The sequence below is a fragment of the Culex pipiens genome, chromosome 1, assembly GCF_016801865.2.
Source record: "Culex pipiens pallens isolate TS chromosome 1, TS_CPP_V2, whole genome shotgun sequence".
Taxonomy (NCBI): Eukaryota; Metazoa; Arthropoda; class Insecta; order Diptera; family Culicidae; genus Culex; species Culex pipiens.
Window position 1 is genome coordinate 5,758,437 of NC_068937.1, and position 18,873 is coordinate 5,777,309.

Below are 18,873 nucleotides of genomic sequence, written 5' to 3' on the forward strand. Positions count from 1 at the left end.
CCACCCTCGGCAAAGGAACCTTCCTGGAAATTCCACTGACGACGAGACGCACACACGACACAAGAGAGAAGTGTTTTTGTTTTTTCCTCCTTTCGATTTTTGCGACTGCTGCTGCCCAGAGAGGCTGTCCTTTTTCCTTTGACGGCTTCTTCGGCGAGACGACGACGCGAAAAGAAGAAGAAATCCCTCTTTGAAAGGATTCTGGCGTTTTGGGGGCAAGGTGGTTTGATGTGTGCAAGGTAGGATGGTTTTTGGTTTGCGCGGTGTGAAGGGGGCTGAATGTTTGGTTCGAGGGATTAATCAAACAATTGGGTACTAAAGCCTTATGTCAATTTTTATGTACAACGTTAAAAAACACGATTAAAAACCATTTCTGACCACTTTTTTTCATTTTAATGCAAAAATTTTTTTTGACAAGACAACATTTTTTCGATGGATTAACTATGGTCCCCTTGGAACGAGCTGTCAAGTAGGAGCTTTTCTGTCAAGAAGGACCGCGAGGTTAATTTTTCAAAATTGATTAAAAAATCCATTTTAAACTCTTTGTGGTCGTACAAAGGGTCATTGTACTCAGAAAAATAAGCTTTATCGCTGTAAACAATAATATCAGCAATCTAAGCTTCATTTTAGGACCCAATTGGGTACTAAAGCCCTATGTAAATTTTTATGTACAACGGTACAAAACACGATTAAAAACCATTTCTGATCACTTTTTTTCATTTTAATGAAAAAAAAAAAAAAAAGTTGTCAAGAAAACATTTTTTCGATGGATCAACTATGGTCCCCTTGGAACGAGCTGTCAAGAAGGAGCTTTTCTGTCAAGAAGGACCGCGAGGTTAATTTTTCAAAATTGATTTAAAAATCCATTTTAAACTCTTTGTGGTCGTACAAAGTGTCATTGTACTCAGAAAAATAAGCTTTATCGCTGTAAACAATAATATCAGCAATCTAATTGTCATAGACGCCATAGACGCGTTTGTCAGATTTTCTTTTGAACATTTAAAATTTAAAACAATAATTAAACTTAAAATTATTTGCTGATGAAAATTAGTTCTTTAAATATTTATGTTTATTTAACAATTCAAATAAAAAAAAGTAAAACCCCGAGTTAAACAGTATATGTCAGGCACATAACCGAAAAACATAGGACAAATCTAGGGACATATGGGTCCTAAAGCCCCATGTAAAATTTTATATACAACGGTTAAAAACACGTTAAAAAATTATTTCTGAGCTGTCAAGAAGAACCTTTTCTGTCAAGAAGGACTGTGAAGTTTTTTTGCCTTTCTCACCTTACTGAGGGAAGGCTATAAAATCACTCGAAAAATGAACTTTTTAGCTAACTACCTCCTAGACCTCCTAGACCTCGGTTTTGATCGAGGTTTTGATTTTATAATTGCAATTGGATACCTTAAAATTCAGAAACACAGTTATTTTATGTTTAATTTTCAAATAACATAAGATAAGTTGAATTGAAAATTTACTACAGTAGTATAGTTGGCTGAATATTTTTTCAGATTTCATAAAATTGATAATGATAGCAGGTTTTTATTTTTTTTTTAATTTTTGTTTCAGATAAATGCACAGAATTAAATGCTTAATCATGATAAATATTGCTATAACTTGTAAGCTAATTTTATATTCCTAAGCCTGCATAATTTGATCTGATCTAGTATTAATTTGATTGTATGAGCAAAGAACTTTCCCAGATTCGTAAAATAATTAGCTGATTTGGCTTTGGATTTAATTTCATTAATTACAACGAAAAAAGAAAAAAATCCTTCTTCAAAATTGAAAGAAAAATATAATTATTGTATAATTTTTAAACATGCAGCTGCAGAACAAAATTGCGTCAAAATCAATTCAGGCATTTGCAATTTTTTTTTTGAATTTTATTACCCTCGACTCTGACCAAAAAAAGTTTAAAAATTGAAATCACAGGTCACGGTTTCAACATTTGAATGAAAAAAGTGTATTAAAATGCATTATACACCTGTCCAGTTGTTTGTCATAAGTTTCCAAAATTTCTAAGTATTGGCGAATTTTCGTTTGTTGGAAAAAAGGTAAAAAAATATAAAGATAAGAAATTTAAATTAATTTTGAGTGATTTGCCCATACGATGCTTTATAATATATTTCATAATTTTATTTTTATCGCACACTTGTTGACACATGGTGCGGGAAAATGATCATCTTCGTTTTATTATTTTTTGTATTATCGTTCCTCGGTCTAGGCCGCAGCACCTAAAAGGAACTAATAAAAATAAGTTATGAATTTATTTTTTATTTTAATTTTTTATTATGTTTTAGAATTTATTTATTTGTTTTTAATTCGTTTAATTAAATTTTTATATTCTAGAAAAAATATTTATTGCGCAAAACTAAACAAATGTACCATGATAAAATATATGTTTTTGTTATTAATTGATTTTTTTCATTATCAAAGCTTTTTAGACGAGAGCAATTCTCTACCAAAACCGGAAATGGATTTTATTTGTATTTTTTTGATTTGGCTCAAACTTTGTGGGGGCCTTCCCTATGACCAAATATGCTATTTTGTGTCATTGGTTCACCCATACAAGTCTCCATACAATTTTGGCAGCTGTCCATACAAAAATGGTATGTAAATATTCAAACAGCTATAACTTTTGAGTGAATTTTCTGATCAATTTGGTGTCTTCGGCAAAGTTGTAGGTATTGTTGAGGACTTTTGAGAAAAAAATAGGTACACGGAAAAAAAAATTTGCAGATTTTTTTATCAACTTTTTTTTCACTAAAACTCAATTTCCCAAAATACGTATTTTTTTATTTTCGAGATTTTTTGATATGTTTTAGGGGACAAAAATCCGCAACTTTTGAGCCATAGAGAAACATGGTCAAAAAATCTGCCGCCGAGTTATGAATTTTTGAAAAAATAGTGATTTTTGGAAAAAATCGAAGTTTCATGCAAAAACAAGTTTGACATTATTTTTTAATTCAAAATTGAATTTGCAATCGAAAAGTACTTTACAGATTTTTTGATTAAGGGCTCCGTTTACAAGATATAGCCACCAAAAGTTTGATTTTAGCGAAATATTTGCAGTTTTTCAATTTTTTAAAAATAGTGACCATGAGTGACCATTTCTAAAAATATTTTTTTTGAAAAGTTCAGAAAATTTGCTATAAAATTGTCTAAGAGACATTGAAGATTGGACCTCTGGTTGCTGAGATACAGCGGCTTAAAGAAAAAGAAACACGAAAATTGAAGTTTTCTAAGTCTCACCCAAACAGCCCACCATTTTCTAATGACGATATCTCAGCAACTAATGGTCCGATTTTCAATGTTAATACATGAAACATTCGTAAAATTTTCCGATCTCTTCGAAAAAAATATTTTGATATTGATATTTTTGATATTTTTTAAATCAAGACTAACATTTGAAAAGGGCCAAATATTGAATATTACGCCCATTTAAAATGCTAGTCTAGATTTCAAAATTTTCAAAATATTTTTTTCGAAAAGATCGGAAAATTTCACGAATGTTTCATGTATTAACATTGAAAATCGGACCATTAATTGCTGAGATATCGTCATTAGAAAATGGTGGGCTGTTTGGGTGAGACTTAGAAAACTTCAATTTTCGTGTTTCTTTTTCTTTAAGCCGCTGTATCTCAGCAACCAGAGGTCCAATCTTCAATGTCTCTTAGACAATTTTATAGCAAATTTTCTGAACTTTTCAAAAAAAATATTTTTAGAAATGGTCACTCATGGTCACTATTTTTAAAAATTGAAAAACTGCAAATATTTCGCTAAAATCAAACTTTCGGTGGCTATATTTTGTAAACGGAGCCCTTAATCAAAAAATCTGTAAAGTACTTTTCGATTGCAAATTCAATGTTGCATTAAAAAATAATGTCAAACTTGTTTTTGCATGAAACTTCGATTTTTTCCAAAAATCACTATTTTTTCAAAAATTCATAACTCGGCGGCAGATTTTTTGACCATGTTTCTCTATGGCTCAAAAGTTGCGGATTTTTGTCCCCTAAAACATATCAAAAAATCTCGAAAATCAAAAAATACGTATTTTGGGAAATTGAGTTTTAGTGAAAAAAAAGTTGATAAAAAAATCTGCAAATTTTTTTTTCCGTGTACCTATTTTTTTCTCAAAAGTCCTCAACAATACCCACAACTTTGCCGAAGACACCAAATTGATCAGAAAATTCACTCAAAAGTTACAGCTGTTTGAATATTTACATACCATTTTTGTATGGACAGCTGCCAAAATTGTATGGAGACTTGTATGGGTGAACCAATGACGCAAAATAGCTTATTTGGTCATAGGGAAGGCCCCCACAAAGTTTGAGTCAAATAAAAAAATACAAAAAATAAAAATGGTCGAAATCGGCCGATTTCGTAGAGAGTTGCTCACGAGGTTAAGCTAATAGGCTAGTACGCTGATCGGAAGGAAAGGGGTCAAGAAATGGCTTTACGAACAGCAGAACAAAGGAGAGGGAGTGATTTCTTGGGGCTTTTCTTCACCCTCTCTGGCTTGCTTTAGCTGCCGCTGCTGCCCATTTGATTTTTTTCTTGACCGGTTTCTTCCGAAATGCGTATACCGTTAATACTGGAAAAGTGATGTGCTCTGAAAAACTTTTTTTCTTAAACAAATAATGTTGGTCTTGTTGGGGAAATTTTCAGCAGTTTTCCAATTTCAAAACTCTAGTATTTTGAAAAAGAGTATGCAAATTTCAATGCACGAAGTTGATTATAAAAGGGTAAATCGAGCTGAAAATATTTCAAAGGGCATTTTTTTAACTCGAGAAGGTAAAAAAATTCAAAAGAAAGGGACATGTTTTAATGTTAAAATGATCTCTTTTTCAAAGAAGCTCAAAATATGACCATATTTTTTACATTTTAAACCAAATTATCAATTATTATTATTTGTTATTCTATTTCATAATCCAGCGCCCTTTCTGTTTTAAATATCTTATGAGGAAATTATAGCTGACAAGAAAATTTTGTACAATCATCGATTTCGGCGCCCCCAAGGGTTGGCGCCCTTGGTGGTCGCCCACCCCTACACGGAGAAAAAAGAGTTCCCAAAATCGTGAACAAGCGTTCATGAAAATGGGAACCACGAACAAAGTGTTCAAATCCCATGGTACGATGTTGAAAAACGTATACCATGGCATTTGAACACTTTGTTCGTGGTTCCCATTTTCATGAACGCTTGTTCACGATTTTGGGAACTCTTTTTTCTCCGTGTAGGTACGACGATGCATTCAAGTTTCAAAAAATCTAAATTAAAAAAATATGCAAAAAAATTATAACATAAAAAATTTAAAAAATCAAAGACAACTAAAAAATATTTCGAAACAAAAAAATTGGAGGTAAAAATTTAGAAAATCAAAAATTCAAAATGTTATTCATTAAAAATTTAAAAAAATATTGCCATTTTTTTAATTAAGAACATTAAATTCATAAATCTGGGAATTAAAGATTCAAATCTAGAGTTTTTTTTTAAATATATGAAAGAAAATAACTTATAGCACCTTTAAAAAAACTCTATAGAAATGCAGTTCGTATTCGATTATCCGAAGCTTTACTCTGGAAGTCAAATCATGATTTTTTTTTCTCAAAATTTGCTCCATAGTTGTCTAATTTTCTGTAATTTAAGATGTCTGCAAAAATGCGGCTTTTGAGAAGTTTTGAGTTTTAAAATTTAGGAATCGGTTCCTAATATTATGTTTAAAAATCTCAGTTTATTGCACACACTGATAACAATTATTTTTCCAAGCACAAAGACAGTTTGAATGACATCAAAAAGTTTTAAAGTAGATGCTTGAACTAATTTGAGCAAAAGCTTGTTTTTCCCTGTTTTGGTATGTTTCACAATGCTGGAAAGCATTGAATATGAGAATCCATTTTGACAGTTTGCCCAACTCGCAAACTCGCAAACCAGACAAAATGTATGCTAGCCGACGCTTCTGCAACCAAATTTTGGCGAACAAACAACGCAGACAAATTGTCAAAATGAGTGAGTTTGTTTGTTTGTTTGGTTGCCGTAGCCTTGGCCGTAGCCTAATTACTCCTTCATAAAATTAAAGCTTAATCGTTGTTTTCAATTAAATAAATAAATCTTAACTCAACTTTCAGACGTCAGTTTAGAGTTCTTGATATATTCATCTAGAAATTAAAAGTGAGAGTGTGTGCAACATGGAGTTAAGCTTTCTGTGAAGTTGCTGTGAAGATTACCATGGCACTTTGAAAAATTGACCTCCATGTTGCACGCACACCCTCTCATTTTTAATTTCTCGATATTGATGAGTTTTGGAATTTAACTTTATAACTTTATATTTTTTTAAATGTTAAGTTATCAAAATAATGAATTTTTGATTTTTGGGTTTAAAGAATGTGAAGTTTTCTGTATTTTTAATTTTCTACATAATGCATTTAAAAAAATCCCGCCAATCATTTTTTTTCGCGTGTAGGCTCCATTGTAAAAAAAAAACATTAGATTTTTCTCTATGCGACCTTTCCAAAACTTTCGCGATCCTTGTTCAGCCCCATTCACACCACCAATTGTCAAGCCCCATCTCACTTCTCTTTCTCTCGCCCACCGCGCACATTTGCTCTCTCGCACGAAATGCCATCGCATCGTCCGACGACGACGACGTCGAAATCCCACTTTTATTCACAATTCGTAGTCCGTCCGTGCTGTTGTACGCTACGCTCGCTGCGCCTTTTCTCTCCGGGGATTTTTTTGAGTATTCTTTTTGATTCTCGGGAATCTCGTTTAGATTTTCCCTCTGTCGAGCAATTTCGTCGCGACCATCGGTTTCGGAAATTTCGCGTTGCAGGAGAAAAAAGTGTGTGGAAAAGTCTTGCAAAGCCAACCAGTCTTGACCAGGGGAAAATTCCTCTTCTTTTTTCTTTGCTGCGTGTGTGAGTGCATTGCATGTGCCCCCGCGGAACCGATTCCCGTTTCCCTGTGGCGACGGCGGCGGCGGCGGCTTTTGACTGCGTAATTTTTACGCATTATTTTGGGTAAGCGCAGCAGGAAGAAAACCAAACCGAGAAGGGAGAGAGAGAGAGCAAGAAGAAAACAAAAGCAGGAAGAACGGAAAAGGGCTCAGCGACGAAATTTGCGTCCTGAGAAACGAAAAAAAAAGCGACATCCCGAGCAGAAAAGTGTGTGTGCGTGAGAAGACGAGAAAAAAGCTTTTTTTGTGTGTGTGTGTTTGCGACACAGACTGCGTTGTGACTGGGTGGGAAAAGAAGAAGAGGAAGAAAATTGGAGTGTTTCACATTCACCTTTCCGACACCCGTCCGCCCACCCACTTCTCCTTACCCTCCCCCCACGTGGACCCGCGTCCGTCACCCTTGAATCGCGCACATGCACACACACATACAGACACAGCACACCTTTTAATTCACATTGTTGCAGTTGCAGAAGAGTGACGGCTGCCGTGATGGAGTGAAAGAGAGAGAGAGAAGCTGAGACGCTGCGGTGCGACAAAGAGGTGCTGAAAGGGAGCAAAAGAGAGAAAAAACGGTGAGTAAAATAAAATGCAATGAATGTGGGGAGCAACATTTTGGAAGGACGCAACAAATTGCGAGAGTTTTAATTGGGAGGAAATGCGGGTGCAATCGAAGGAAATCATTTTTTGCGTGTTTTGAAATTTAGCGTTTTTTAAAGCATTTTTAACGCGTTTTGAATTGAACTAATTTTATTCGTAAAAGCAATGAAAATAATTTTATAACTATTCGATATTCGAATTTTTATAAAGTCAAAAATGCGTCTTATGAAACACGTATTTCAAGTTATAACAAAAATTGAGTACATATTTTAAAACGAATTCGTTATTTTGTGGAATTTTAGATTATCAAAATTTTCCGTCGTTAAATACTAAATTTTCATAATACTAATTATTAATATTTATTATTTATAATACAGTTCAGACTCGATTATCCGAAGATTTGATTTCTTTATTTTTTGTAATTTGTGCTTTAATTTATTACGATAACTTGTTAGTTTACCAGTTTCTATCAGGTCAAGGAAGTAATTGTAGGAAAAATATAATTAATAGAAATAATCCATACAAACTGTGTTAGTTTTAGTTAAACTGATATTAAGCAGAAGGCTTGGACTAGAGTCTTGACAAAAACTTTAAAAGAAGATAATTAATACACTAAAACCCCCGATTACGCTCAGGCGTTACGCTTTGTATTTCGTCGATTTCTCTGAAACGACGCAACATTTTTGCAATCTTTTTAAAGCAATTTATACGTCTTGTGCAGATCTACAAATTGATTTCAAAAGATTGTAGAAACATTACACTGTTTTCGAGAAATCAACCTAGCAAAAAGCGTAACGCCTGAGCGTAATCGGGGGTTTTAGTGTAGTTATTTATAATAACAGATTATTGAATCTTTGAGAATTTTTTTTTCTTAATTTTAGCATCAAATTCGAGTTCTACGATTTTATTTCAGTCAAATTTTAATGATTAATTTTAGAGTTTTTTTAAACCCTTTAAACCAAATTTTCAATTTTTGCTTTTTGGGTGTATTTAGAATCGCCTGGAGTCAGGGGTATTCAAAAACACCCAAAAATTGAAAATTCTAAATTTGGTTTATAGGACCTTAAAGAAAAAAATGCATTTTCTAAATATTTCATCTAAGCCATTTTGATTTTTTGATTAGAGTAGATAACAGAAGCTAGACAAAGAATAAAATATTATTTCAATTTGATACTTCCGTTCAGAAAACCTTTAAACATTTAAGAAAACCTTTAAAAATATCCTGATTTTAGATTTTGTAAAACTTTGTTGTAACTTTGGTCGAAGATAAAAAAATATTAGAAAATGTGCATATTTCAAGGTAAAATGTGTTGGTCAAAGTGTGTAGTTTTTTATTCGCTACAAAGGTGTTCATAATCATTATAGACAAGCCATCAATTTGAAGATCTGGCATCCCTGCCTTAGGATATTGTTACTTATCCACTATTCCATTCATTAATACGCTTTCTACATGCCCCTCCAAGAATCAGATTGGCAGCAAACAATATCTTATTGAAAATATGATAAATACGTGAGGGCACATAATGATGTTAATCCCAAATCACATAAATTGGTATAGATGTGCCCTTTTCTTTTTCGTTAGTTTTTCGGCATTCTTAACACTAATTCACTTCAAAACCAAGTTTTCGACGAACTAGACACTTTGAGTTGCTCCTGCGACTGCAACTGCTGTTCAGTACACTTTTGAAGAATTTTATCTTCACCATTTTATCGCAAACCTTTACTAATTATCAAAATTATCGCTCAATTCTAGATTTAATTTTTAAAACAACCTATCCGTAATGGGTTTCCTATGCAGATAGGACCTTTTGAAAATTTAATCTAGAATTCCTCGTTATTTCAAATGGGCTCATAAGCTACATTCAAAGCAATAATCAGATGACAGCTCTTTTGTGTCCTTGCTGTTTTTTTCTAAATTGCATTTTTGGAAAGGGCCCATTATGAACAACACTTGGAAAATTTAATGAGATTGTTTCAAATTGTGATGTCGTACCTTCCATTGCCAAAGGGCACGTAACTTTTGTAAACAAAAGTGTGTCCCTCTCACACCTTATGTAAACGGTCATTTGAGTGAAAGGGATACACTATTGTTTACAAAAGTTACGTGCTTTTTTGAAATGTTAGGCTCCATTTTGATAGCGAAAATCAACGTAAATTAAAAAGTATTAAAGCAGGGTTAAAATACTATCAGTCAAGCTTCTTTTTCAACAGGAATTGAAAAAACGTCCGTTTTTCGCCTGCGATTTTCTCGAATCGCGGTTTCTGGTTCTGTGCCCCAATGAAATGTTTGGTTCGATTTGTTTACACAGTCCTGCAATTTGTTCAGAATTTGCAACTTCATGCACTAAATCTAGAGTTTTTTTTTTCTAAATGGTCCTATAAGCTATTGTGTTTCACATGTTTATACAGCCCATGATCGCATAAATGTCCCATATGCAAAAACAGCAAGCAGAGAAAAATGCATTTGAAGTTTGTCCCACACAAACATTTAGGGGTAGTATGTCGTGTCACTGTGTAATAATTTACTATAAAATAAAATTTTCCAAAAGATTGGCCAAAGAGTCGGTTTTATGATAAAAAGTAAAAAATAAATAAATAAAAATAATAATAACAAATCATGTTTCCAGGATGTTCCGGGTTTACCAAACCGGTGTCCACTTTAAAAATGTTTTCAAAAAAATGTAAAAAAGCGTAAAAAATCCGAAAAAAACTTACAATTGTCACTCAAGTGGCATGTCTGATTTTTTTTTTGAATTTTGCCTTGGTTGACGATTGGGAATAGAATCAAGATCAAGATGATGCACCTCTTTTTAAGGAAAATTCTCCACGATATCTCCATGTAAAGGGTTGTTACGGATGGCGCGGATTTCGCGCAGGTGGCAATTTTGATAAATTAATTAATTGAGAGAGAGATAAAATTACTTTCAAGTTTTTATAGAGAAAAATAATATCAGGAATTAGAATATTTTTTTGTTATTTTTTCGATAAGCGCAAACATTTTGATGTTAGTATTTTCTTAATAAGAAACGTCGAAATAATCTTCATAAAAAATTTTTGTTTTTCAAAATGTATTGTTGAGGATTTCTTAAATGTATTACTACATCCAAATGATTTTTTAACATCTTTGTTAACAGATCTGAATATTTATTTTGTTTTAAGTTTTGAGTCACGTTCAATTTTTAATCTAGTGAATCATATTTCAAACTTTTCCCCAAGATATAGACATTTGATGTAACAGAAATGATCATTGGGACTTGTTCCGGTGGGCATACTGTGTTAAAATTCCAATATCAAAAAATCAAAAAAATCAAATTATTCGCTCTACAGCATTGCCTTGGCGTTCTCGATTGCGAGATTCCTACTCGAAACTAGGTGTCCGAAGGCTTTATTGTTGAGGCAATTGCAAACCTCTTTTTACACCTTAGCTTCCATCCACCCCGGGATTCGAACTGACGACCTTTCGATTGTGAGTCCAACTGCCTACCAGCGACTCCACCAGGACAGGACCCAGGGAGACGACTCCTACACCTGGACTGAGCTAACGACCTAACCTTTCTTATTAGGTTTGTCCGGGGCCAACATTTACTTTCCGTCCGACGGAAGGCGTGATCAGACAAATCTCGTCTCAAAATTTGCCACCGGGACCTTCTGGGATCGAACCCAGGCCGACTGGGTGAGAGGCAATCACGCTTACCCCTACACCACGGTCCCGGCTAATATATGAGCTTGATTTGACGTAACAGAAGCTGGCTCTTAGATGGGATTTAACCCTTAGAATGATTTTTTTATAAATTAAAACATTCTTGGAGATCAAATAAAAAGGATCAAAGTTCAAAATATCAGAAATTCAAAAATCTAAACCTTTTTTTGATTTTTCTAGCATCCAAAAACTTAAAAAAAAAACTCCGATTCAATAATTTAAAAATCCTAAATTTCCAAATAATTAAAAAATCTGAAATTCAAAATTCCAACAATCCAGGAATTTAAAAATTTCAAAATTCAAGAATTCAGAATTTAAAAATTCTGAAAATTTCAAATTAAAAATAATCAAGAGAAAAATAATAACTTCTCAAATTTTAAATTCTTAAATTCTTAAATTCGTAAATTCGTAAATTCTTAAATTCTTAAATTCTTAAATTCTTAAATTCCTAAATTCTTAAATTATTTTTTTTTATTTTTTAAAAATTTAATGCTGAGAAATTCTCTACGAAATCTGTATTTTTTCTTAAATTTTAATTTTAGTATTTTTAAATCCGAATGCAACTTTTTTGGAGCCTTCGGTATGCCCAAAGAAGCCATTTTGCATCATTAGTTTGTCCATATAATTTTCCATACAAATTTGGCAGCTGGCCATACAAAAATGATGTATGAAAATAAAAAAAACTGTATTCTTTTGATCGATTTGGTGTCTTCGGCAAAGTTATAGGTATGGATATGGACTACACTGAAAAAAAAAAAATGATACACGGTAAAAAAAAAATTGGTTATGCAAAAAATCTTTGAGCGAGTTATGAATTTTTGAATCAATACTGATTTTTTCAAAAAATCGAAAAATTGGTCGCAAAAATTTTCCAACTTCATTTTTTGATGTAAAATCAAATTTGCAATCAAAAAGTACTTTAGTGAAATTTTGATAAAGTGCACCGTTTTCAAGTTAAATCCATTTTTAGGTGACTTTTTTGAAAATAGTCGAAGTTTTTCATTTTTTTAAATTAGTGCACATGTATGCCCACTTTTGAAACAAATATTTTTGAAAAGCTGAGAAAATTCTCTATATTTTGCACTTTTGAACTTTGTTGATACCACCCATAATTGCTGAGATATTGCCATGCAAAGGTATAAAAACAGGAAAATTGATGTTTTCTAAGTCTCACTCAAACAACCCACCATTTTCTTATGTCGATATCTCAGCAACTAATGGTCCAATGTTCAATGTTAAAATATGAAACATTCGTGAAGTTTTCCGATCTTTTCGAAAACAATATTTTTTTTTTTTAAACCGAGACTAACATTTCAAAAGGGCCAAACATTCAATATTACGCCCTTTTAAAATGTTAGTCTCCTCCGTGTACGCACGAGAGCAAGCAGCAGTGAAGTGCTCTGTGCTCTACCGTTTTTTCGAAATTTTTCGCCGAAGTTGATTGTGATTACCCGCGAGTTTGCTCCTCCAGCATGCCGAAGGCCGGCCGTGGCCGTGGCAGTTCGAGTGCGGCCTCGAAAAACCCGCGAAGTTCGTCTACCGGCCGTGTGCAAAAAGGTAAACAAACCAACGCCGTGTCGGCCGCCATCGCGCAGGGGAGCGTGAGCGCAGACATCCGCCAACATCCCCATCAGGAACGAGTTCCAGATGCTGAGCGACGACGAAGAAAACAACAACACCGATGGTAGCAGCACTACCGACGACGACGACGATGACGGACGTGCACGGAAGAAAGTGTCGACGCCAAAAAAGAACAATTCTCCAAAGGAACGTAGACCACCTCCAATTTTTGTTTTGGACACGTTGGCGGACGATGTTGACGAGTTGCTGGAAGGCCTCGGATATTGTCTTAAAATCGGTAAGTCGTCAGTGCAAGTCTACACATTTGACGAAAAGAACTTCGACCTGGTTCTGGAGAAACTGAAGAGTAAAAACTTCAAGTTCTACACATTCGACCCCGTGCAGAAGACAGCCGTTAAGGTCGTCTTGCAGGGGTACCAAGACCGCCCGATCTCCGACCTCAAGAAGGACCTCTCGGGTGCTGGAATAACGCCGCGTGACATAAAAGTCCTCTCGCGGAAGACAACAGTCACAGGTACACACACACTGTACCTGTTGTACTTCGACCGTGGCACCGTCAAGATTCAAGACCTGCGGCGAACTAAGGCGTTGGACGGGTTTTGGGTAAACTGGCGGTTCTACTCAAAGAACCCGTCGGACGCAGCACAATGCCACCGTTGCCAGAAATTCGGCCACGGCTCGCGGAACTGCAACCTCCCGCCCCGCTGTGTGAAGTGCGGTGAATCACACCTCTCTGAGGCGTGTGCACTGCCTTGCAAAGCGGACTTGGGGGACAAGGCAGAGCAAACGAAGGCGCGCATCAAGTGCGCCAACTGTGGAGGTAACCATACCAGCAACTACCGTGGATGCAGCGCACGGAAAAACTACCTCGAGGAGCAGGAAAAGAGGAAGAAGAAAGCAGCAGCATCCCACCCTCCTCAACGAAGTACGAGCGTAACCGTGCCGGCAGCTGGTCATCGTACGGTTCCAGCGGACAGCTCAGCGTTCCCTCCTGGATGGGGGCGATCGTTCGCCAGCGTGGTCGCTGCCGGTAGCGGCAATGCGGCCCAGCAAGAAGTTACCGGGGAAGATCTCTTTACCCTACCAGAGTTCTTTGCTCTCGCAGGGGAGATGATGACGCGGTTTCGGACCTGCCGTAACAAAGCGGAGCAATTCCTGGCCCTTGGGGAGCTGATGATCAAGCACATCTATAAAGGATAAAAATCTGTGATCTAGTTCTAAGCTTTCTCTATTTCTATCCCCTTTCCCTTGCAATCTTAGTAAGTTTTTTTGTTATATTTTTTCTTACTCTTGGTGACACCTTTATTTACAAGCAATAATTGTTCCAAAATGGATAATGATGTGACACACAGCTGAAAGGATCTCCAAAACTCTGTTATGTACCTCAAAAGCATTTATTGTTTCTTGATTATTCACCAATAAAACCGAATTGAAATTGAAATTGAAAATGTTAGTCTTGGTTTAAAAATTTTGAAAATATTTTTTTCGAAAAGATCGGAAAATTTCACGCATGTTTCATATTTTATTATTGAAAATCGGACCATTAGTTGCTGAGATATCGACATTAGAAAATGGTGTGTTGTTTGGGTGGGACTTAGAAAACATCAATTTTCCTGATTTTAAACCTTTGCATGGCAATATCTCAGCAACTAAGGGTCGTATCAACAAAGTTTAAAAATGCAAAATATAGTGAATTTTCTCAGCTTTTCAAAAATATTTTTTTCAGGGGTGGACAAAAATGTGATGTGCACTAATTTTAAAAAATGAGAAACTTCGATTATTTTTTAAAAAGTTACCTAAAAATGGATTTAACTTGAAAACTGTGCACTTTATCAAAATTTCACTAAAGTACTTTTTGATTGCAAATTTGATTTTACATCAAAAAATAAAGTTGAAACCTGGAAATTTCTGAAAAGTTGGCATTTGATGTCCTCTGAAACATATCAAAAAATAAAAAAAAATAGTGTTTTTTTGCAAATCAAGTTTTAGTGACAACAAGTTAAGGCCGATGCAAATATTTAAAAAAGTTTTTGTCCCTCGGCCCTGGCCGAAGTCAAGGGGGGGGGGGGGGGGCAAAAAAATATAAAAATTTAAATAACAAGCCATAGTCTTCACATTTAAATGAAAAAAGTGTTTTAAAAGGCATTTTACACTAGTTCAGTTGTTTTGCAATCATTAGTTTTCAAAAAATCTAAGATCTGGCAAAAACAAAAATTGTATCGAAAAAAAAGATTTTGCATCGAAAATTTTCAAAAAATCTTAAGATTTTTTTAATAAACCCAAACATGCTAAAAATGATTTTAAACGCAGAAGAATGTATTTTAATTTGATTTCAGCTGGTTGCACTTGAATTTTCATTGAAATTTTGAAGTTTATTGTAAAAATATTTTTTTTGCCCCCTGATTTTTCGGGCCAATTTTGAAGGGGGGGGGGGGGGTGACAAAAACTTTTAAAAATATTTGTACCAGCCTAAATAAAAAATCACCAAAATTTTTTTACCGTGCATCATTTTTTTTCAGTCTAGTCCATATCCATACCTACAACTTTGCCGAAGACCTTCAAAAGATACAGATTTTTGAATTTTCATACATAATTTTTGTATGGCCAGCTGCCAAATTTGTATGGAAAATAATATGGACAAACTAATGATGCAAAACGGCTTCTTTGGGCATACCGAAGGCACCAAAAAAGTTTCAGTCAGATTAAACAATACAAAAAAAGCGAATGACCGAAATCTGAGAGAACTGCTCTGCTACCTTTTTTGTCACCATCATTGATTTCGGGGTCTTATTTTAGGTTAGAGACATTTTGAGAAGATAATAAAAATTTCGTGTTTCGATTTTGCTGAATGACTCTCTGGTGAGTCTCATCGAGTTGTCAAATGTCTAGATTTAAGAGTTTTATGATTATTTTAAATTTGTGAAAATTTGGAATAAATTTTATTTCGTTTTTATAATTAAATTTCTAAATGTTTTAATTATATTTTGGATCTCTTTTTGCTAAAAATATTGTTATGGCTTTTCCCTCTGGTTTACATCATCCTAGCAAAAATAAATTTGGATTATGGTGACACAGTTTGTTTGCATTGAAGCTATATAAGGTGAAATTTGTTATGAGCTAATTATAACCCGATTTCAAATAGCTTTTCAAACAGTGAAGAGTTGATATTAAATAAGAAAAATAGTTCAAATCAATTGCTGCGATCATTTTTCCCAAGAGAGCTTTACTCAAGGAAATATAAACGTTCTACCTCCTATTCTCTCCATCCGCGTTCACGGATCAGCTAATCTCCCGATCAACCCCCTCCGTTCACGCCGCCACATCTCCGCAGAGCGCACAGCAGACCCCCCAGCGACGATTTCCAGAAGTGAATGACTTTGTCACGTCACCCCCTGAATTCCACTCCGCGCGCTGCTGTACCTCAACAAATCATCGTCATCATCAGCACTTGACACAGGCCGCCTGCCGTCCAACTCTGCCGGTTTCGGTTCGGTTATTAAGTCCAATCCGATCACACGAATAATCTTGGCCGTTCCCATCAACAGAACTTCAAGCTCCAGCTCAGGAGGTCGATTCCACGCTCAGCCGCAAGTCTCGTCGTCGCGCGCAGTTAGTTCTGGTCTCTCTAACCCCGTCATGAGAGAGAGCGAGACTTCAACGCGACTCAAGAACAAGAGCAGAGCAAGTGACGGAGTTCGATTTTGTGTTGTCGCCGCGGCCTCGTCTTTTGTGGCAATACTTTGAAGAGCTGAAGAGGAAGAAGAAGAAGAAGAAGGTCAGCTGGGGCAGAAATCGAGCGGTACCATGGCTGCTTGGCCAAGAAGTGCAAGAAATAATATTGAAAAGTGTATTTCATGATGTTGCAGAGAGCCAAGTCGCCGGAGTTCATACCTGAAGAACCGAAAGGGGGCAGGAGGAGAGAGGTACAATGGCCACATCGTCGTCGTCAGACCGTCGACTTCAACGTGGACTTTGGCGATGAAGAGGCTCTAATTTACCCACAAAAATGAGCGTGAAAGAGATTCCGATAGACGTTCTGTTTCGGCTTGAACCTCCTCCGCGCAGCACCTGCTACGAGCGCGCGCAACTTGCCTTGCCTTACCTTCGACAGACCGACCGCGTCAGACAGTCAGACTGATGAGACCGATGAGCGGCTGCGGCTACGGCAAAGCCGATCGACCACCTGTGCTCTCTCTGTAGCAGTAGTTAGTTTGCCGAGGGGATGGGAGAGGAGGAGGTTCTTTTGAAAAAAGGGGAAAAGAGCGCTGAGCTGGCCCGAAAAAAGGTGCACATTGCACGGGGAAACAACACCGTCGTCGTCGTCGACCGTCCGACAGTCCATCCATCCATCCATCGGAGATTGTGGGCAGGTTGAGCGCTGGAGAGGAAAAAAAAAAAAAACAAATATTTGATTCCCCGGTCGTTGAAAAATCTTAACTTATTTTCCGTGCAAATCCATATTAAACTCCGAAGCTTTCGGTACGGTATGTCCACGCATCCCTCCTCATCTGTGGATTTCGTGGTTCGTTCTCAGGTTCTATGTGGTTAACACAGCGCAGTAGGGCTGGCCGCTTTAATATTTGTAACACATTTTCTAAAATATATTTTAGGTAATGGTGGGAAATGATTTTTAGAACCATGCCAAGGTTATTGTTTAGAAATTTTGATTTTTAGGTAATAAACTTTGAAAAAGTTTAAGAACTTTTATGCTTTAAAAACTTTTTTACTTTTTTACAGACTTATTTCGACCTTTAGGCATTTTATCATTTGACCTAGGCAAGATATTTTGATGAAAGAATCAAACATTTTGGATTTGCTTATTTGAATGCGACAGAAAATTACAAACGTATCAAAAATGTTGTATTCAATGTAATAATATTGAAAAATCCACATTTCCCTCTGCTGCCGAAATTCTAAACGCAGAATCTTGAAATTAAAAGGATGGATTCTGTTTAGTTTTTTTTTTTTGCTCGAAATGAAGTAAACTAATTCTCCCAAACAATAATTATAAAATTTTCGGGCAGAAAAGTCCAAAAGATTAAAAAAAATAGTTAAATTACAAAATCAAAAATTCGGAAAAAACATAAACTTTAAGTTTCAAAAGAAGATATATTGAGTTACAAAAAAAAACAGGCATTAAGATATTTTAAAATAAAAATATGTTTGTCAAAACATATAAAAAATACATCAAAAATCACAAATTAAAAGCTTCAAAAATAAACAAGTAAAAATTAAAAATATATATATGTTCTAAAATTTAGATATTTGAAAAACCACTAGTTCAATATTATAAATTTTAATAATTTAAAATTCAAAATATCAAAAATTTAAATGTTCAACAATGATACAATTAAAACATAAAAAAATATATATATAAGGGTTTTAATGTCACAAACCATTAAAATTTCAAGGGGGGGGGGCAAAAAAATAAAAAAATATAAAAATTTAAATAACAAGCCATAGTCTTCACATTTAAATGTAAAAAGTGTTTTAAAATGCATTTTACACTAGTTCAGTTGTTTTGCAATCATTAGTTTTCAAAAAATCTAAGATCTGACAAAAACAAAAATTGTATCGAAAAAAAAGATTTTGCATCGAAAATTTTCAAAAAATCTTAAGATTTTTTAATAAACCCAAACATGCTAAAAATGATTTTAAACGCAGGAGAATGTATTTTAATTTGATTTCAGCTGGTTGCACTTGAATTTTCATTGAAATTTTGAAGTTTATTGTAAAAATATTTTTTTGCCCCCTGATTTTTCGGGCCAATTTTGAAGGGGGGGGGGGGGGGGGGGAGACAAAAACTATTAAAAATATTTGTACCAGCCTTATGAGTTTAAAATTATTGAATCTAGGATTTGATTTTTTTTAACAGTTAGTAATTTTAAGATTCAAAATATATATAAAAAAACAAATATTCAACAATTATACAATTACAAACATTAAAAAATATATAGAGTAATTATAATTTCAATAAAAACATGGTAATCAAAATTTTTAAAACTTTAAAATCATAATTTAAATTATAATTTC

The 18,873-nt window shown here is 34.7% G+C and overlaps 1 protein-coding gene across 1 annotated transcript in view; it reads left to right on the forward strand.

Annotated features, from left to right (window-relative positions):
- Nucleotides 1-18,873, forward strand: part of LOC120421080 (max-like protein X) — a 56,056-nt gene that overhangs the window by 26,938 nt on the left and 10,245 nt on the right. The gene's annotated exons all lie outside the window — the stretch shown is intronic.